The 9,939-nt window shown below is 40.9% G+C and overlaps 1 non-coding gene across 1 annotated transcript; it reads left to right on the top strand.

The window, feature by feature from the left end:
- The first annotated feature begins 4,868 nt into the window (after positions 1-4,868).
- LOC145390399 (5S ribosomal RNA) lies at positions 4,869-4,987 on the top strand. The gene has a single exon (XR_013895621.1). It is a non-coding gene; the product is annotated as a 5S ribosomal RNA (ribosomal RNA).
- The last annotated feature ends 4,952 nt before the right edge of the window (positions 4,988-9,939 follow it).

Genomic DNA, 9,939 nt, shown 5'->3' with positions numbered 1-9,939 from the left:
ATCAAACTCCTGCAGAGAGAGAGAGAGAGAGAGAGAGAGAGAGGAGGGGGGGGGAATGTTTGCGTTATGAGCCATGAACCTGCCAAGCAGACTGTTACACTGGAAAGAGAGGGAGAGAGAGAAAGAGAGAGAGATGCTTGAGTTATGGGCTACGAACCTACCAAGCAGAGTTACACGGGAGACAGATTATGGAGTTAAAACAACGTAGGGTGATGGAATCAGCGCAATAATTGCGTGCTATAATATGCGACGAATACTTTAATATAAGAAAAAAATTAACATCCCAGTACGTTATGAGTGGATCCACAGTTTTTCTCCTCGTACATAATTTGCCCCAGGATTACATTTAGTCGGTACTATCGCTATAAGTGTCAACAGAATTATATGTACGGGTATGGCAGTTTTGGTTGCAGCCCGATTACAGGATAACACATATACAGGCCTACGGGCAACAACCCAATTCCAAAGCTAAAAACAAAAATCTGAAAACATAAACTTTGTCCTCGTTTAGTGTGGCTGTATTAAATACAAGTGGATGTAATAGTTCATGATAATGTTTCAAAGGCCGAGTGAAGTGAGCAGGTGGAATGCGAAATGAGCCCAACTAACCACATATCTTGAAGGGGAGCCACAGGGTCAGATTTTCAATGATCACACTTTAAGTCATTTTATATGCGTGATCGAAATTATAGTAACTGTATTGAATAGGTAGTTGTCTGATCCTATTTTATCTTACATATTTGATTTCATTTGGTGTAATATCTTGATGTATACATTTTGGATGCTTATTCTATTACAGAATTGCTTGTGAACTATGTCTTTCATAACCTTTTACCTCACACATTATCAGTTTTCAAGTCTTCTGTGGCAGACACTTAGGAGATTAATTCTTCCGATGCCCGCGACAAACGAATAAGAGAAGAAAATATATATTGTGCTCTCGTGTCCAGAACACACGTAATAGGCCAAGGGACGGGTAACACTAAGGCACGAGGGATGGCAACTGGGAAGGGGAAAAGAACGGGACAGAACAAAGGAAAGCTGTAAAAAATACTGGGAGAGAAAGGAAGGTGGAATATAATTTAGGAAGAGGCATAAATGGAGGAGGAGGATAGTCATTTTACTAGTACAGAGCAATATAAACGGAACGGAGGAAGAGTATGAGGTTGAATTAAGTAAAAGGATGAACAATATTTTGAAAGAAGATAGCAAATTCGAAGAGGAGGATTCCCATTTGAATAGTACAGAGCAATGTTATGGAAAAGGATGGGAGAGTATGAAGGTGAAAGGAAGGTATGGTTGCTAAGGACTGAAACTGGAAACAGCAATGAGAAAAATGGAACAAAAGATGTATAAGACTGAAATCAAGGAGCAGGATCTGCACTGGATTAACCTCCTCGAATTCCATTAGCAAACCTCGTATACTGTTAAGATTTTTCTGTTAATCATCCATGAGTGCACCTGATTCTTCCATTCCTAACACCACCCTCCTTGCCTCCCGTTCTGCCTAACACTACCTTACTTCATCCATGTCCTGTGTGACACCATCTTGCCTCACCTCTTCTCTGCCTAACATCACCATACCTCCCACCTACACTTTCTAACTCCACCTTGCCTCACCCCTGCCCTGCCCAAAACCACCTTACTTCATCCCTGTCCTGTTTAACACCATCATGAACCACGACTGCCCTGCCTAACATCACCATGCCTTCCTCCTGCACTTTCAAACACCACTCTGGCCCACCCATGCCCTACCAAACACCACCCTTTTTCGTCCTTGTCCTGCCCAACACCACCTTACTTCACCCGTGTTCTGCCTAACACTACTCTGCTACCCTGTCTCACCCCTACCTTGCCAAGCGTTAGCCTGCCATACTGTGGTCTTCTCTCACGCCATTGGGTCCCACTCCCTCCCTGCCTAACATCACTATACCCTACTCTTTCTCTAACGCCTCCCTGCCTCCTTCTACCCTCATTTCTTGGCGTTATCTCACTTCTGCTTTATTTCAACCTTCATCCTGTCTTACGTTTTTCCTGACTCATTCTCCATACTTACTCACGTCAGCCGTGCCTCACTCCTACTACTAATTCTCTTCAACGATACCTCGCACTATCAACCTGCTGCCATTAGCGCATGTTATTCTTCGTCAGATCTGGTCATATATACTTACAGAGTGATGCCTATAATAAAACGCAAGAACACTTACTTATGGATTAGAGAACAAGATAAGGTTTCAAGATGCATCCCTCTAAGATGCTTGGATATATTGGGTGAAGGTGTACAAAACTTGTGTGATAGTACGAACGGTGAGGGAAGAAAAAACAAGTGAATGGCATGAAAAGCAGTTGAAACCCAGTGGAGGAATAGCAGAAAAACGCGAAAAATCCTATAAAATCAAGTGTGCTTCAGCGATCATTTTTGGTTACTTAGTATGTGCAAAAATGAAGCACCCTGATGTGACATTTGTGGACTGAGTCATGTGAAGACATGTGCAAGGGTACATCAATGGAATTTACTCCACTGTGCACAAAAATTAATCGACGCATGATTATAAAAACGATAACATGTATTTTCGAAGTGAAGATTTAATAACAAACTTTCCAGATCACTAAACACATTTTAACAAGATCACACAGCTGACCTGGGTGGGGAACAAATTAATATATTTTGTTCTAATTCTCCCAGCAAGGTAACAGCATGTTATTGGCCGTGTTTTACTTATCATGGGAGGCTTCGTAACACCCGATTTACTTTGCACAGTGCACAGTAGCATTATCTTGTTCGGTAAATATATTATGTTAATACCCACATAGTTTGCATCAATAACATACTAGAGGATATTGAGGTATAGTACCTGTATCCAAAATAAATCGATGAGGAGGAAGTGTTACGAAATATTTCAAAGCCACTTAAAGAATAACAGTTTATCCGAAGAGACAAAAATATGTAAAAGTCAAAAGTGTGTGTTTGGGGGAAGGAGATAAAGGAATCTGGAGAGAGGTATTGGGAATGTAACCACCAGTTTGGGGATGTACGTGCGATGGGTGAAAAAATGAGAGAGAGAGAGAGAGAGAGAGAGAGAGAGAGAGAGAGACAGACAGACAGACAGACAGAGAGCGAGAGACAGACAGACAGACTGATGGGAAGAGGACGTAAATTAACCAATGTGGCTTGGGTAAAAGTATCGTGTGTGTGTGTGTGTGTGTGTGTGTGTGTGTGTGTGTGTGTGTGTGTGTGTGTGTGTGTGTGTGTGTGTGTGTGTGTGTGTGTGTGTGTGTGTGTGTGGTTCTAATTTAACACAATTAATACACGTCACACACACATATTCCTCGTCTTGTAGCAGCTGTATATCTTAGTTGGAGTGATTGCCATCGTTTGGGGTTATTTTAATAGGAGATAAATATGAAAAAAGTTATGCCATTATATCTGCAGAAATGAGACGAAATATAACAGAAGGTAAGAGGTGGAAAAAAATTCTAACCAACCCTAAATAACCCCACTTAGCCGCTAAAGTGCCTCAGTAAAGGTGATTATTGTATATAATGATTACGTTTACTAGGGTCCATATTTTGAGGTGAAAATCATTACCAAGAAACTGACTCGTCTGGGTGAAAACACACACACACACACACACACACACACACACACACACACACACACACACACACACACACACACACACACACCACAGCGCACCTCTATGCTCACAAATCACCAAGAATTACTGTATTGCACGTTCACACACACACACACACACACACACACACACACACACACACACACACACACACACGCCGTATATTATTCATTGTATACATATATATGTGTAGCCTATATAATAAGTATAAAGATAGGGCACACCCTCTGGTCCAGGTGCAACAGGTAACATTATATTGCAGAGGTGACTCAAACTACTCCCGTAAAAGGACCCTGTCCTCCCAGGAAGACAGTGGTGTTGAGACGGTGGAAATGTCTCCCTTACTGACCTTATCCTGGCACCTTCCTCATTCTGACCTTCTATGGATCGCCAGTACCAGTGCAGAGCCTGGGTATGCAGCGTGACCCAAAAACAACTGGTGTGAAAAATTGCAAAAACTTCAAATTCGCCATTACCTTTGAAGAAATTAAAGAGAAATTAGAAAGCACTGTGAAGTCCGTGTACACAACTGTCTTTACGTGAATGCACGAATTTTAAATTTATATCTTTAATACTGTTTGGTTTTACTGCTTTTGATTTTTTTACATACTGTACACTCGATCCACCAACTCCACGCCAACCCAGGATATCAGAGCCCCCTACCTAGCAATCCTTTTTTCTTCTCGTCACTTTATATCACATTTGGTGGAAACGTTGAAGTTAAGACAAATAAAAAGGGGGGAGGGGGAGATTCGATTTTGAGAAGTCATTCAAAGGTCAGGGTCACAGGGCCAGATCAAAAACGTTCAAAACCAAACTTGGTGGAATGGTTGAAGGTCAGGCAAAGGGTTGATCTTTTATTTTTGAGAACCATAGGTCAAAGGGCAAGATCACGTGGCAAGGTCAGTGTAAGTGGTTTTTATCCGATATAGACTAGAGTTTGTTAAAGGGTTCAGGGTAAGATGAAGGGATATGATTTTGAGAACAGTCATCTAAAGATCAAGGTTTTAGTAATAGGTCAAAGGTCAGGCTGTCATCGCATGGTCAGCTTAAATAGTTTTGATCCAGTTTAGACAAAACTTGGTGGAAAGGCTGAAGGTAAGGTAAAGGTGCAGGGATGCGATTTTAAGAACACTCAGTCAGTGGAATTGGTTACAAGGCAGTGTTAGTGCTTGAATTGTGTGTATCTGTGGGAACAAAGTAACTATAGCAGTTTTGATCAGGTTAAAACCAAACGGCCATACCACGTTGAGTACACCGCTTCCCATCCAATCAGCGAAGTTAAGCAACGTTGGGTCTGGTTAGTACTTGGATGGGTGACCGCCTGGGAACACCAGATGCTGTTGGCATCCCTACGCGTCAAGTGGGGTTGGTGGAGGATTAACTCTAAGCCCTTGGCCACCCCGATTGGGATACATGGTGTCTGGCAATGAATGAATGAAAACATCTGCGTCAGTACAACCGTATCACACTTACACCCTTATCACCACATCACATATAGGCTACACATACAGTATATCACCACATCACACCTATACTCATATCACCACATCACATCTACACTCATATCATCACATCACACCTTCAATCATATCACCATATCACACCTACACTCATAACACCACATCACACGTAGGTCTACACTCATACCACCATATCACACCTACACTCATAGCACCACATCACACGTAGGCCAACACTCATAGCACCACATCACACGTAGGCCAACACTCATAGCACCACATCACACGTAGGCCAACACTCATAGCACCACATCACACCTACGCCCATGCGACCATACCACATAATATGCAAGAACATTAACTTATGGATAAGAGATCAAAATAAGCTTTCAAGGTACACCCTGCCAAGATGCTTGGATATACTGTACTGGGTGAATTACTACAAAATTTGTGCAACAGTAAGTATGGTGAGGGAGAAAGTATGGTGAGGGAGAGAAAGAATAAAAACTTAAAGTGAATGGCAAGATAGAAGTTGAGACCCAGTGAAGAAATAGTCGTAAAACGCGAAAAATACTAAATCAAATGTGTCTGAAAGCATATTTTTGGATAGTTAGTAAAATTATATGCCAGAATGACGCATCCTAATTTGACATTAATGTGGGCTGAGTCATGTGAAGACGCGTGTACATCAAGGGAATTACTACACTGGCACAAAAATTAACTGACGAATGATTTTCAAGAACAGCATGTTTTTTCTACGAGAAGTTCCAATGATAACAAACTTTCCAGATCACGAAAGACGTTTTAACAAGACCACACAGCTGATCTGGGTGTGGAGCCAACTAACATATTTTGCTCTATTTCTCCACCCCAGGTAACACAGTGCTTTGGGCTGTACTCTAGCTGGCATGGGAGGCTCCGTAACACCTCTTCCTAAGCGATGTACTCTGCATATTGCATAGTAACATCGTCATTTTCGGTATTTTTATCATTTTCATATCGACATAGTTTGCAGCTGTAATATACAAGAGGATACTGAGGTGAAATATACAAAAAATTTATAAGGAGAAGATGTTACGAAAAATCCAAATTCTCTCAGAGTACGATTTATCTGAAGAGATTAAAATATGTAAAGTCGAATATATGTGTGTTTGGGGGAAGGGGACAAGAGAATCTGGAGAGAAATATTGGGAAAGTGACTACAAGTTTGGAGGATGGTACCATGAGTGCTAAAATGAGAGAGAGAGAGAGAGAGAGAGAGAGAGAGAGAGAGAGAGAGAGAGAGAGACGTAAATTAAGCAATGCCATTTGAGTGTAAATACCATGTGTGTGTGTGTGTGTGTGTGTGTGTGTGTGTGTGTGTGTGTTTCTAATTTAGCACAATTAATATACTTCACACATATTCCTCGTCTTGTAGCAGCTGTATTTCTTAAATGGAATTATTACCACGGTTTAGTTTGTTTAACAGCAGATAAATATGAAAAACCTACTGCCATTATATCTGCAGCAATGAGACTTAATATTATAGAAAGCAAGGGGTGGAAATGATCAAAACCCAGCCTAAATAACGCCACTTAGCCGCCAGATTGCCTCAGGAAAGGTGATTATTGTATATAATAGTTACCATTATCAGGGTTCATATTTTAATGTGAAAATCATTATCAAGAAACTAATTCATCTGAGAGAAAACACACACACACACACACACACACACACATTACACTTCTTTGCTCACAAATCACCAATAAATGTTGCAGGTTCACACACATATTCACTCACAGCACCAGAACTATCCCTAAATAGGCCTAAACCCACTTAGCCGCCAGATTGCCTCAGTAAAGGTGATTATTGTTGATAATAGTTACGATTATCCGGGTTCATATTTCAGTGTCAAAATCATTATCACGAAACTAATTCATCTAAGTGAAAACACACAGATACAGACACACACACACACACACACACACACACACACACACACACACACACACACACACACACACACACACACACACACACACACACACACACACACACATTACACCTCTTTGCTTACAAATCACCAAGAAATGTTGCAGGTTCACACACATACTCACACACAGCACCAGAACTATCCCGTACGTACTATAATTACATCCTACCCGCATACCAGTTCTTCTTCTTCTTTATAACGTCCCCTCCGCCTCCTCCTGTTCCTTCTTCCTAATCCCTATCGTCCTTTCTATTCCTCCTTCTCTTCCTGCCTCTTCCTCCCTTTCTCCATTACCCAGCTTCCTCCTCTCCCTAAAAATGATTAATGAAATATTCACCTCTAACTAACTCTTGTTCTTCCATCTTGCTCCTCCATCTCCACCATTTTTCCCGCTTTCCAGTTTAACCCGTACTCACCCCAATATCACTGTCATCTCGCAGCGATGATGTCCACAAGCCCATCAGCCTTAACAAACGCCTTTGCGAGTATGACTCCTAAACACAAATTGTTTTAACCCTTTACAGACTTCTCTCCTTTGCCTCTATTCCCAATACCACCACCAACGTAGCTAAAACATAATTTGCTAAACTACCGGTTTCTCCCAGTTCTTTTTTCTTTCTTCAAATAGTTCGTCTCTAAACTGACATAAGCAATGATCTTTTCATTTGCAGATAACCTTCACTCTCCAGCAGGTATGATTCTTGAATGACAGATTCGTCGCACCTTCCGTAAATTCAGGGATTGAAGTATTAAAGTACATTTTACCTCAGTATAGCCAAGGCCCCGCTTACCTTACACGGGTACCGAAGGTTTTCTAAAAGTCCTCGTTCTTTTTCTTTTTTCTTTTAATCAAAGCAAGTACTAAAAACAAACACACACATTTTACAAAAATATATGCCGTAGGGATGCCACAGTGGAAAAAAAATTCACAGGAGATTGATCGAGACGGTATAGCCTAAGCACATGTAAGCCAATCCCTACATTATTTTATTACTTTTTACTGCAATATAAATGCCATCGTGGTGTAGCAGTTATATAAGTGTAAGTGTACTCTGGAAGAAAAGTGCTGTGAATATGGTCTCACTATTCCTTTACCATGCAATATATCAAATGTCATTGAAAAAAATAAAAACGATTTCTTATGTGGTAATACTGCCTCAACTTTATTTTTCACTGTCGTCACATCACATTCCTAATTTATTACGAAATACATCTTCATAATTCTTAAACTTGTGAAATAAACTGAAGTATAAATATAATTTTAGGTCCTCACATCTTCTGGGAATTAAATCATAGTGAATGGCACCTGGAAGGTGCTGGCTTGAGAATACTCGTAATGAGTACCGTAGCCCTCTTCCTCTACTTCTCCTTTATATCATATCTCTTCATCCATCTCCACATTCTTACCAGTTGTCCTCCTCCTCCACTTCTCCCCCCTTTTTCTTCCTTCTTTCTCTACCTTTTCTTGCTTCATATCCTCTCCACCGCTACATTTTTCCTCTTCCGTCTCTTGCCCCATTTTCCATTCCCAGCCCCATCTTAAGATCACCTCCCCGCAGCACACAATACAAATACACAAATTCAATAATAAGTAAATTTGTAACGCAGGTACTCACATTTTCCGGGAACCAGGGCGTAACGAAGGGCATCTGGAAGGTGTTGGCGTAGGAGTGGAGCGTATCGAAGCTGTCAGGCTGGACCGACCCGACCATCACCCACACAGGCCGCGAGAACTGACGGCAGACTGGGGGAGAGAGAGGAAAACTAGATTAGCAAGTGAGAATCATAATCACCATCATCATCACCATTATCACCATCATCACCACCATTATACCCTCTTTCCCACTCAAGGATGGGGCGAGACGGTGACCAGAAAGCAAGGAAAGATAAAATAGAAACAATAGGTCAAAATTCGAGGCGGTACAGAGGTCAGAAGCAAATATATATATTAAAAAATGCAGATGCCTGAACCCAATGACTAACATGAGACCAAATCTTCATCAGCGCAGTTAAGAAAGTAATGACTCAACACACGACCTCCTTATCTTATCTCCTCACCTTAACTTATCATTCCCTCTCTGGGACTTGCTTTTCTAGATATATAAGAAGTGTCTTAGCCCCTAGTCTTTTGCAATTTATTTTCTATATCACTCCTTAACATTCCCTGGTAAACTCTATTATTTATATCGGTTTAATATCGATATAGCTTGGACCAGTAGCATATTTGGGGATTTTGAGGGATAACGTGCTGGAAAAAAAACGCTAAGGTAGAGGTACAACGGGATATCCAGTGCCACTTACGAATGATCTACTTACTTTCTTTAAGTAAACAGTAACTTAACTCACCATATTCAGGCTACAGATTCTCTCTCTCTCTCTCTCTCTCTCTCTCTCTCTCTCTCTCTCTCTCTCTCTCACACACACACACACACACACACACACACACACACACACACACACACGTGCTAACTTATTCTCTCCTGCCCTGTATCTGTTACGTGCTGGGTGTGTTTTTATTATCACCTGTGTGTTTTACCTGCAGGAACACGTACGTCAGTGCTGTGCTTCCTGTACCAATGTCTTTGTGTTACTTTTTTTTTTTTTTTGTCGTTTCTTAGGAGCAAAATTGGATTCTCCTGTCCTTTATGCCTCATATGTAGAATAATAATAATAATAATAATAATAATATAAATAACAATAAAAAGGAAAAGAAAAAATACTGGTGCTGCTGCTGTGCTGCTGCTGCTGCTGCTACTACTACTACTTTTTTTTTTCTTTTATGTGAGGAAGAAGGAACCAAAGGCCATGAGCCCGCAAAACTGTTCTTTCCAAGGGAAAAACAAAATACGAGAGAGAGCCAAATTCA

The sequence above is a fragment of the Coenobita brevimanus genome, chromosome 1 (assembly GCF_032717465.1).
Source record: "Coenobita brevimanus isolate Jiangsu-jjx chromosome 1, ASM3271746v2, whole genome shotgun sequence".
In the NCBI taxonomy this organism is placed as follows: Eukaryota; Metazoa; Arthropoda; class Malacostraca; order Decapoda; family Coenobitidae; genus Coenobita; species Coenobita brevimanus.
Note: the sequence above shows the minus strand (reverse complement) of the source record. Positions and strands in the feature narration are given on the sequence as shown.